This window comes from Garra rufa, chromosome 8, assembly GCF_049309525.1.
Source record: "Garra rufa chromosome 8, GarRuf1.0, whole genome shotgun sequence".
Lineage (NCBI taxonomy): Eukaryota > Metazoa > Chordata > Actinopteri > Cypriniformes > Cyprinidae > Garra > Garra rufa.
In genome coordinates, this window is record NC_133368.1 from 3,945,681 (window position 1) to 3,957,592 (window position 11,912).

Consider the following 11,912-nt stretch of genomic DNA (forward strand, 5'->3'; position numbering starts at 1 on the left):
GCATATAAAGTAGCTACTGTTTTAGTCAAAAGCTCATTGAAGTTCATTTTCATTGTGAATTTTATAGCATTACTCACACATTTCTCCCAGATATAAAGTCTTACAGCACCATATAACCGAGTATAAAACAGCTTGACCTTTAATTGCAAAACTTTGAAGACGAGAAATCATCCTTTTACTGAAGCTGACATTTTTAAATACCGGCTGTCCTTCTGAATTGCTTTTTGTTGCCATCGCTCTCTTGCCTGGTCTGAATTTATCCGTCCATTAGTTCAGAACCGTAAGCACCGGCGCTCGCTCATGACAGAGCCGTATAAGTAAACAATGCTGTGGGGTTTTAGTGTCACCCATGTATGTAGAGGACAAAACCGTTACTCGGGGCTCATGACCGAACCTATCAGTCATTGTGGAGATGGAAGGCACCGATAAAGATGGTAGTCTCCCCTGGCTCTCTGTTTGTGTACCCTGGACAAGAAATCAATAGTGGTGGCTTCGGAGACTGTTTTACAGTCAAGGCACCTCTCGGCTTAAATGTTTGTCTGTTTTAGTCAATGACACTTCTCTGCAAACTATTACCCACCGGGAATGAAGAACAAACGCGAAACAAATAAACTAGGCGGCGACCCATCTTGCCATTGTTTGCGCTTACAGATGGAATCCTGATAGCGTGGAAATTTTCTTTTACGCGCCGTCAAAGAAAAATCTATCACAGCTGAGATCCAGGCCATTATGCTACTGCCTCGGAGGAAATATTGCATCGCACTCTGGCTTGTTTTATCCTGATCTGTTTTGTACGCCCATCATGAGATGGATCTGAAGGCAGCTCAAGAAAGCCATTGCTTTCTTTGTGCTGCGATAAAGGAGAATTTCCTGACCGCTATGTATAGAAGGTTATCGTTGCCTGTGTAATGCCTCAAAACTGTCGAGCAATAACAACCAAAAACTGCACCACTGAAAACAAAAAGATTGAATTTTCTTCTCTTAACTGATGTGATCATAAATCCATTATGACCTCGTTTTTATGATATAGTTCTTTCATGTTTTTATTGACATGTTTTTATTTGCCTACCCAGGGAGATCCTTCCAGAAGGACTTCTTTTATGGTAAATACGTGAATTGAAATAATTAGTGACCCTTTGTATGTGCGAATGGTGAAAAAAAGGCTTTCTCATTTTAGTCAAAAAATCTATGTAATTGTTTGTTTGTTAAACTGGCTGCTCTAGCTGGCCGCACTCTCATTGTAGCAGATTCGATGTTATACTGGCAACAGCACTGCTAACCTTTTTCTTCAGTCAGCCACATTAAATTTGAATTGGTTGCAATTGTATTCTCGCTTCAGAATGTGCCCTACAACCCAAAATGCTCCTGCAGCTTTTAAGCAAATTATTTTTGCTTGTGGAACTTCCATAACAAAGCATCTTGTTCCTGACAAAAGATCACATTTGTCAGTTCACTGTTTGAGAGCGGCAATGAAAAAAGGAAAGCCGAGTTTGAAGTTTACTAGAACAGACATGCTACAGGTTCACATCGTTCAGCCGATTTTAGGCAGGACGGAAATAGAAAAGAAAGCAGTCGCTCTCTCTTTGTAAATGTAGCTTTGTTCCGCCAACAACCCCCCACCCACCCACCATTACCTCCGTAACTCTGAACCCCACTGCCTGTCTCTCTCAAGGGAATTCTCCAATAATGGACGGCTGTGTCTTCCCATTCAAGTGGGGCAACCTGTGAGACTGGGATTGGCTTTTGCACACACCAAATAGTGCCATGTTAACTGGCTGTCAATCAACATCTTTCAATGCCACTTTGAATAATACTAAGTATTTTATTTTCTGAAATTGCAGTGAGTGATGCTAAAAGCATTTGAATGTGAATTTGGGTGCACTTATTGCAGTGAGTGGTGGTAAAAGGTGAATGTTCTATTACATTGGACATACCCTACCTCCCTCACTAAACCCTACTATGAACCAAACCAATAGAGTGAGCAAAAGTAAATGTGAAAGAAAATTTATCAGCCATGCTTTTAGCATTATTTATGTTTCACGGGGCTCATACTCAAGGGCTCTGCACCACAAATGCAGCGTTGTACAGGGTGAGCCAACAAGCAAGTTTACATAGGCCCTACTTACAGTATGTGATGCAAAAATCTAAATGTATTAATTTGCAATTCATTCATTTTTTTTAAGTGTTTGGAGATGTTTTTATGATGCTAATATGCAGAGCTATAAATGTGAACTGGTGGATTGATAAGAAGATAATGCATTATAAGAATTCTAAACAGTTAAGACAGTACAATATATTTGTTATTTAATTAATATAAGGATTGATAATAATTGCTTAAATTAATATAATTGCTATTTTTGAGTCATCCATTTTTCCAAAACTTCCACTTTTTAAAATGCACATGCAAATCTGCCTGATCCTTGACACGATTGCGGGCAGCAGTCGATTCTTTGCTTACTTCATCTAACATTTGATGTTTTTAAAAATGCTGTAAATTTAAATAGCAAATAAGAATTGCTAAAGTTCTTGAATATATAAATATATAAGATATTTAAAGCAACAGTTTTTAAATAACGAAAGAATATGTAAAAGTATGGTATTTGGGGTAAAAAGCACCCCTGGGCAAAGAGGCACAATAATTAACATGATAATTAATAGATGTAGATAAATATCATATATTATGTTGGGTGTCCATCTTAGAGATAATCACCATGTTTAGAATGAAACCATCATTTTTAAAAACAGGCCATTAATCATATCATACAGTATAATAAAATGTCATTTGTTGTTACTACTCTAAATCTATATTAAATTATTATGAGACTACTTTAATGTTTTCAGAATCTTAAAATTTTAATAATAAAAAATAAAAGGCCGCCCTCGCCACCTCATACATTTATAAGATTTTTAAACAAAATAAATGACTTGTATGATTTGTTTTCACACAAAATCTTTTGCTTCATAAATGTTAAATACAAAGATATATGTTTTTCTACAATCATACACTTTGGGTGCAGTAAAAAACTATTTTTTTTAGGGTGAGCCTTTAGCCCCATTGTACCCTATAAAGACTGAAATGTGAAATTGATCATTTTATAGAACTTTGTTTTTATGAAAACCTGTATCTGAATGGTAAATTATGCTTTTTACAGTCATTTTGCAGTTTAAGCCTAGTTGCATTTGCTTAACAGCATGCTAATGTCAAACTATTTGACTATTTAATTGTGCAAATCGAGTTCCGTGTGGAGTGCTGCCTATGATGAGTATTTAAAATCGGACATGAGCTTCTGTGAGGTTTCTGCCCTAAAAATCTGCTGCTTATGTAGACAGTAGGCAGCGAATCAGCTCACTAGGTTTTGGAGCAGTGCTCATGTCACACTGTCTGGCAAGTATGACACTGAGCAGGAGATGAGTAAACTGAGAAACCTCCCATCATGAGAGGTTGTTCCTCTGCAGGAGATTGATTGATTGGCCATTCACAGGATCTCATGTGTCCTTCAGACTTGAGCAGTGAAGGACAGGCTGTGAAATACAGGGCTAGGCTCTTGGCTGGATTGTTCTACATGTACAAAAAAAAAGTTCTGAAACAAATCTAGTCTTTAGGAGACATGTGGGTATGATACCGAGAGTTTGTGCCGCAATCCGAAGCAGGCCTGGTGCAACAGTAAAAATCCCATTCAGAATCTCCATAGACGAATTGATGAAAGCATAAACCTTTGGAGACAGACCCAACCATGAGCTCTGAGGTTGTTAAACGATGCTTTATAAAACGGGTAGTTCCAACTGTAAATTCTGATTAGATGAGTCACGTTCAAAGCCGAGCTGTAAAATGACTATAAACTCACACCTGTGACTGCAATTTTATATTAATGTGCCAAGTTGGTGTGTTGCTTGGCAACTACGAATGGCCTGGAGTCAGAATAATTAATATGGAAGAACTGTTTATTCCAATAATTATGAATAATACATTTAAATCAAAGAAGTGTTTATTGAACACTGGTGTCTTTTAGCATAAAGTCATTGTAAAGTCTCAAGTGGTTATTGATTTACAGGTTTCCGAGAGGCTAGCAATAGCACGCTAGCTTTGTAAGCATAAGATCCCACCCTCCCAGCAAATCATTCTCCAAAGCTACGCCTTCTCCAAAACACATGAACGCGCACAGGCAGACCAGAGGCTAACCAGTGACATGATGAGAGACGATGTTTGTGGACGGTTGAATGCAACGCTGTCAGATTACCTCTGGTCTTATTCACCGGTGAAATCACATTATAATACAAAGAGCATAATATTACAATAAAATTCTCGCTCGGTCTGCAGTAGTGTAATAGAAAGTGCTGATGATGATTCATGTCTGTACGAACAGGGTGCGTGGAGGTATGCAAATACATTTAAAAAAAGTCAAAAGTATACACATTGCAGAATCTACAAAATGGTAATTATTTTTACCAAAATAAGAGGGATCATACAAAATGCATGTTATTTTTTATTTACTACTGGCCTGAATAAGATATTTCACATTAAAGACGTTTACATAAAATCCACAAGAGAAAATAATAGTATTTTAGTTTTTTAGAATTTATAAAAATAACCCTGTTCAAAAGTTTACATACACTTGATACACTTGATAGTGATTGTTCATGAGTCCTTTCTTTGTTCTGAACAGTTAAATTGCATGCTGTTCATTAGAAAAGTCTTCCAGGTCCCCAATTTCTTTTTTTTTTTTTTTCTTTTTTTGTATTTTTGTGTATTTGAACCCTTTCTAACAATGGCTGTATGATCTTGAGATCCATCTTTTCACACTGAGGACAACTGAGGGACTCATATACAAACTTTTGAACAGAATGAAGATTTTTCTTATTTTACCTAAATATCATATATATATATATTTTTTATTTAGTACTGCTCTTCAGAAGCTACAAAAATACTTACATGTTTCCCGGAAGACAAAATAATTTAAATTTACTCTGATCTTAATGCATCGTGTTTCCTTCTGGAGCATCAGTGAGCATTTGAACCTTTTGTAATAGCTGCGTATGAGTCCCTCAGTTGTCCTCAGTGTGAAAAGATGGATCTCAAAATCAGTCATTGATGGAAAGAGTTCAGATACACTGAAAAGTGCTGAAAAGCAAAAGAATTTGTCAGACCTGAAGGATTTTTCTGAAGAACAGTGGTTTAACAGTTTAACTGTTCAGGACAAACAAGGGACTCAACAATTATCACTAAACAAAAACAAAAACAAACAAACAAAAAAAAAAAACAGCTGTGGATCATTCAGGTAACAAAAGTATGAAGAATCAAGCGTATGTAAACTTTTGAACAGGGTTATTTTTATAAATTCAACTATTATTTTCTCATGTGGGCTATATGTAAATTACTTTTATGTGAAATATCTTATTCAGGTCAGTACTAAATAAAATAAAAACATGCATTTTGTATGATCCCTCTTATTTGGGTAAAATATTTAACATTTTGCAGATTCGGCAAGGTGTATGTACAATTTTGACTTCAACTGTACATACGTTGACAGTCAGGTAGGACAGCCTACTGTAGCCCTTGGACCGAGAAATATGATTGGACAAACATTTTATGGTTCTGCGCCTTCCACAGACGATATAAATACAGGGCCATGCCCCCCAAACAAATTACTGTGCCTACCTTTCCTCTCCTCTCCTTTCCTTTTCTTGCTGAACGTGATCAATTTCAAAAGCTAAAGTAAAAACCGAAAAAAACAGTGTGTAGACGAGCGTAAGCAACTGAAAGCGATCGCAGATTGCAGACCTCCATTATGAAACAAATTAATAAATGTATTAATTATGGGTGTGAATCTTTCAGTACCTCACAATTCGATTCGTAACGATTCTTGAAGTCATTTCTGATTAAAAATCGAAATCTGTAATCACAGATTCAGTGTTTTCAGTGTTTCTCATTAGGGATGTGTCCAAATCCGAATACCATGTTTGGAAGAGAATTCCACTATTAATATGTGGGGCATTAAAAAAAAACGATTTTGAACGGCGCTAGCTTTTTGCTTTGCTTTTCGAGATTCACGATCACACATACTCTGTGTGTACTATAGAGCGGGAGTACTTAGCATAAATTTTAGATTAGATGTTGGTTAGTGGTACTCAGGATCTGCAAATCATTTGCCAATGTCCTATCAGTCAACTCTTCTTACTCTGTTTATGTGGTAACTCAAATTGTATGTACTATAATGTAACGTCACTTTTGTAGCTCCATAGAACACATTGTTTTCTGTGCCTTTCTGAATACGGATTCTATATTATTATTATTATATTAATTAGAAAATGCATTTTTTAAAATTTGCAAATCGATGACTGAATCACGATTCCTTTGTGAATCGTTTTTACCCCTCCCACCACTAGTATTAATTATTGTGAGAACGCTGTTGTGGATTTTGTATACTCGTTTGTAGTATTTGCAGTGTCCCTTTTAGTTTGTAATCTTGTATTTATAATCTCCATTGTGCTTGTTGGACTTAACTGTGTAGCAGACAGCACAGGACAAGGCTGAACAGCATGAGTGCATCATCTCACAAACTGTTGCTCAAATCTTGTCCTCTCTCAGATGGATGGGCTTAACACAGACTTTGTTTAGGGACCTTCAGACAGAGTGACTGAAATTTCAAATATAAAATGTTAAAATGAATGCACAGTGAGTCTGTAGAGACAACGGGACATTCCTAACCCTCCCTTTTGTTCTTATTGTCCAGAATTTGTCAAATATTTGCTAAGTCTTGCAGCACACAGGGGCCCGTGGCATCACTGCCATCTCCAATGAGCTGATTCTCATTTTAAATGTTAATTGCCTTCCCTGAGCCTTCTCATTACACCCCCAGTAAATGATATGCTGCAGCCTCACTGAAAGAGCTCTCATTTATCCTCTGAATGTGATAAAAGATCCATGCAGGTTTACCCTGATCTCCAATTTGGCTATGGAATGAGTGGAAATGCTCTGCATAATTGTCAAATCTATGCACATATATATCTTTTAACTCTGTGCGGTGGGTTTCATATAATGACAGATTTTAAGCAAAATAGTTTTTCTTTTCTAAATGATGTTTGGATTGCATTTATTAATGTAGGATGGCTGTTATTTTATCTACTGATTTAGATTTAGAATTGTAGTTTTTCTGAGATGTGAGTTTTTGTTGGTCTGAATGTGGTCACTAACCATATGTTTAAAGGTGCCATAGAATGGAAAACTGTGTTTACCTTGGCATAGTTAAATAATAACAGTTCAGTACGTGGACATGATATACCATGAGTCTCAAACACCATCGTTTCCTCCTTCTTATATAAATCTAGTATTTGCAAAAGACCACCGAAAAATAGGTCAATTCCAACATAACAGACTGTTACGCAACATCCCCGAGATCTTTAATAGTTACGCCCCCAACATTTGCATCGTCCAATCATCACTAACGTCAGCACATCAGTTAAACAAGGCGAGCCACTGAAGGGACACGGTTAGCTCAATGCTAGCGCTAGCCTCTTACATTGCAATACATAGGATTTCACTTACCACATAAACAGAGAGATGACTGCGTTGATGATGGCGAATGATTTACAGATCTTGAGAATCACTTGTGTCAACTTGTGTGGTAGGAAGCACTCCCTCTGCATTGTAACTTTACACAGAGCACATGCGATCACAGTAATCACACTAAAATATCCGCGATCCAAAACGGCAGATTCAACAAACCGCATATTAAAAGCGGCTAGAGCTCCTAATTAAAAATATATTTTTATCCATGTGCGAGCTATTGAGCTCTGTGAAACAGCCAATCAGAGCGGAGCTTATTAATATTCATGAAGCTTCCAAATAACAGAGCATTTCATTCTAGGGGCAAATCCTAGGTTGTAAATGGACCTGTAAAACCATTTCTGGAGATGTTTTGCCCTTTCCTATGCCAAATACCTTCTATGTAGATATCAGAAAACAATTTAAAATATTCTCTCATTGAATTCTATTGCACCTTTAATTATATGGAATGTCAGCATCAATTAATCAATCACTGAGTACGTTTACATGGACAACAATATTCAGATTTTAACGCGATTAATGCTGCATTCCAGGCAGGTTTTTTAACTGGTAAATCACCACTTCAAACCACGACTCACGACTTTGTAGCGTTCCAGGCAAGTCACGCCAAACTGCCTGGGCACATTTATGAATTATTATTATTTTTATATTATTATTAATTTGATTGCAACGTTATATTGTCTTATTACACGGCTCTTTGGAATGCTTGATTCTGATTGGTCAGTTGAGACATTTGCAGGTTCGTTCTTTTCAAATAATCACCGCTCCAAAGTAATAACGCATAGCCGGTACTACTTGTATGTTTAAAATCCCTCCGTGCCAACAAAGATTACCGTTTGGCGCCATCTTGTGACAAACACTGGACAACCACAATTAACAATGGAAAATTTCGACATTAATCTATTTAAATTGTCTTACTAACGTACATAGTTCGAATGTTAGTCACGTGGTACTATATCGTTTCGTGGAAGGATAAAAATGTTAATTTAAAACAAATATGCCAATAAAAGGTTTCAAATTCATATTCATGTCCAGTTTTTTTTCCTTATGTGGCAAGTAGCCGTGTAATAAGCGTCGGGTCCTGATCACACTGTCGGGGCTTATTTCTGCGATAACTACCGGCTGCCTGTACATTATCCCTTACTTAAGCTCTATTTTTCCACCGTGTGCCACTTGCATAAACACCGCACCCATTAGGGCTGACTTTGTTGTTTCGCGGGCTATGTTACGTTAGAACTCGTAACAGGGAGTGCATAGATCTAGTACGATTTCACGAGTGGGAAGTCTCGGGTTTGACTGCCGTTCCAGTGCACTTTCACTGGTAGAAACTCGGAAAAACACGGGTTAGGGGTTGTCTGGAACGCGGCATAAGACAACACTCTGATTAAGAGGCAACCATGTAAAATGATATTTTTGATTAATTTAATCCGACTAAAGTCATAATCGGAGTAAACACAAATCGAATTAAGACAGGTGTAGTATTCCTATTTTAGTCGCATTATGGAAGACATGTACACACCTTAATCACACTATTCCCCTTGTGTAGGACTTTTCGCCACATTTTGCGACAGGATACACACTAATGCCGCGTTCCAGGCAACCTGTTACTCGTGTTTTTCCAACCTTCCAGCATAATGCTGCATTCCAGGCAGGGTTTTGAGCTCGTAAATCATGACTTCAAACCACGACTCACGTTCCAGGCGTTCCAGGCAAGTCACGCCAAACGGCCTAAGCGCATTTATTATTTTTATATTATTAATAATTTGATTGCAATGTTATATTGTCCTAAACTCTTTTCCGCCGTGTGCCACTTGCATAAACACCGCACCCCTAGAGACTGATATTGTTGTTTCTCTGGCTATGTTACGCCAGAACTCAGAACGTCGAGTACGTCGATCTAGTACGAGTTCACGGGTGGGAATTCACGGGTTTGACTGCCTTTCCAGTGCACTTTCACGGGTAGAAGTTTGGCAAAACACGGGTAACAGGTTGCCTGGAACGCGGCATAACGCTCTCAGTTGGTCGCACGTGCAAATGCTTTGGTTTCATTTTTATTTATTTATTTTTTGCTACAACATGGGATTAATCAATGCTCATCGCTGATAAATATTTTGTCTGTTATCATAATTTATAGTTTTATGGAAACGTAGTTAACATTCAACCCGTTCTTTTTCATTAGCATTATTTGTGATTTTAATTTTGTAAACGGGATTTCCGCTATTGGAATGTCTTAGGGTGCTTTTCACTTTTACTTTCGAATTTATGATCTTGGTTTTGCTTACATATATGTGACCCTGGACCACAAAACCAGTCTTAAGTCGCTGGGGTATTTTTGTAGCAATAGCCAAAAATACATTGAATGGGTCAAAATTATTGATTTTTCTTTTATGCCAAAAATCATTAGGAAATTAAGTAAAGATCATGTTCCATGAAGATTTTTTGCAAAATTCCTACTATAAATATATCAAAATGTAAGTTTTGATTAGTAATATGCATTGTTAAGAACTTAATTTGGACAACTTTAAAGGTGATTTTCTCAGTATTTTGATTTTTTTGCACCCTCAGATTGCAGATTTTCAAATAGATGTATCTCGGCCAAATATTGTCCTATCCTAACAAACCATACATCAATAGAAAGCTTATTTATTGAACTTTCATATAATGCATACATCTCAGTTTAGTAAAATTTAACCTTATGACTGGTTTTGTGGTCCAGGGTCACATATAGGCTACACCTATCAATTTTAAGATTAAAACAAATTCCTAAAGGATGGATTTGTTATTTTTAATTAAACAGCACAACAACAATAAAACAAAACTATCTTATATAGCATTTATTAACAAAAACTAATAAGACAAGGCATGGACTACATCACATGCTGTGCTTTATGCTGACTAAAAAAAATATATTACGGGGCGCGCAAACACTGCAATCAAATTAATTATTAAAAAAATAAAAGAAAGCCTTCAAAGCGTAATGTGAGGTAAAAGATAACAGGGTTTTTAAAACGACAACAACAACAAAACAAAAAAAACTAAACTGGCTTTCGGTGACCGTGTTTGCATGTTTTTTTTTTCTTCCTAAAAACTGGCTCTGAAGCTCGCTGTATGGAGCAGACGCTTTGGAGCAGCGCAGCATGCACTCGCACAAATGCGACCACGGCAAATTTGAACTTGGACATTCTAAAAAAAATTGTTGCATATGTCCAGAGCCACTTCAAGCTTTTGTAAAATTAAAACCGAAACATTCAAAAGTGTATAACGAAGATGAACTGATAGTGTCGCGTGTGGACGTAATGATGTGTGTCATTAATCAATGTACTATAAGATGTAAAACGGGAACATGAAAGGAATATTCTAAAAGCAACTCATGTAAACACCTTAATCATATTATTGTCTTATTCATAATAAGGTCATTAATTAGATTACTGGTGTCCATGTAAACATAATCATTGACTTATTTATTAATTTATTTAATGACTTATGTTTTAACTTATTGACATTCATTATTGACATTTTATTGTCCTATTTATTTATTGACTTTTTATTTATGCACATCGTGTATTACATTTTATTGACAGTTATTAATTTATTGACTCATTGACATTTATTTCTGTATTACATTTATTAACATTTATTTATTGACTTATTTATTTAGGCATTATATTTATTGATATTTATTGACATGTTTTTATTCATTGACATTTATGTATTACATTTATTAACATTTATTTATTTATTGACTTACCGATTTATTTATTCATTGACTTATTGACATATTTACTTATGTATTACATTTATTAATATTTATTGACATGTATTTATTTTGCATTTGAATTGTTTATTTATAAACTTATTTATGAATTGACTTATTGACATTTATGTATTGACTTACTGACATATTCATGTATTACATTTATTTACTCAATTAATTACTTATTGACTTATTTATTTTTGACTTATTTATGCATCGACTTATTGACATATTTATTTATGTATTACTTTTCTTGACATTTATCTATTTATTTATTTATTGACTTATTGACATATTTGTCAATTTATTGATATTTATTGCCATTTATTTATTTACTTTTTCATTCATTGACTTATTGACATAATTATGTGTTACATTTATTGATATTTATTTATCTGTTTATTTATTATACATTTATTGATATTTATTAATATTTATTTATTTATTTACTGATTTATTGACTTATTTATTTACATATTTATTTATGTTACATTTGTTAACAATTATTTATTTACTAATTTATTGACTTATTTATTTACTGCCTTTTTTATGTATTGAGTTATTGACATTATTATTGTTTGTTTGTTTTGCATT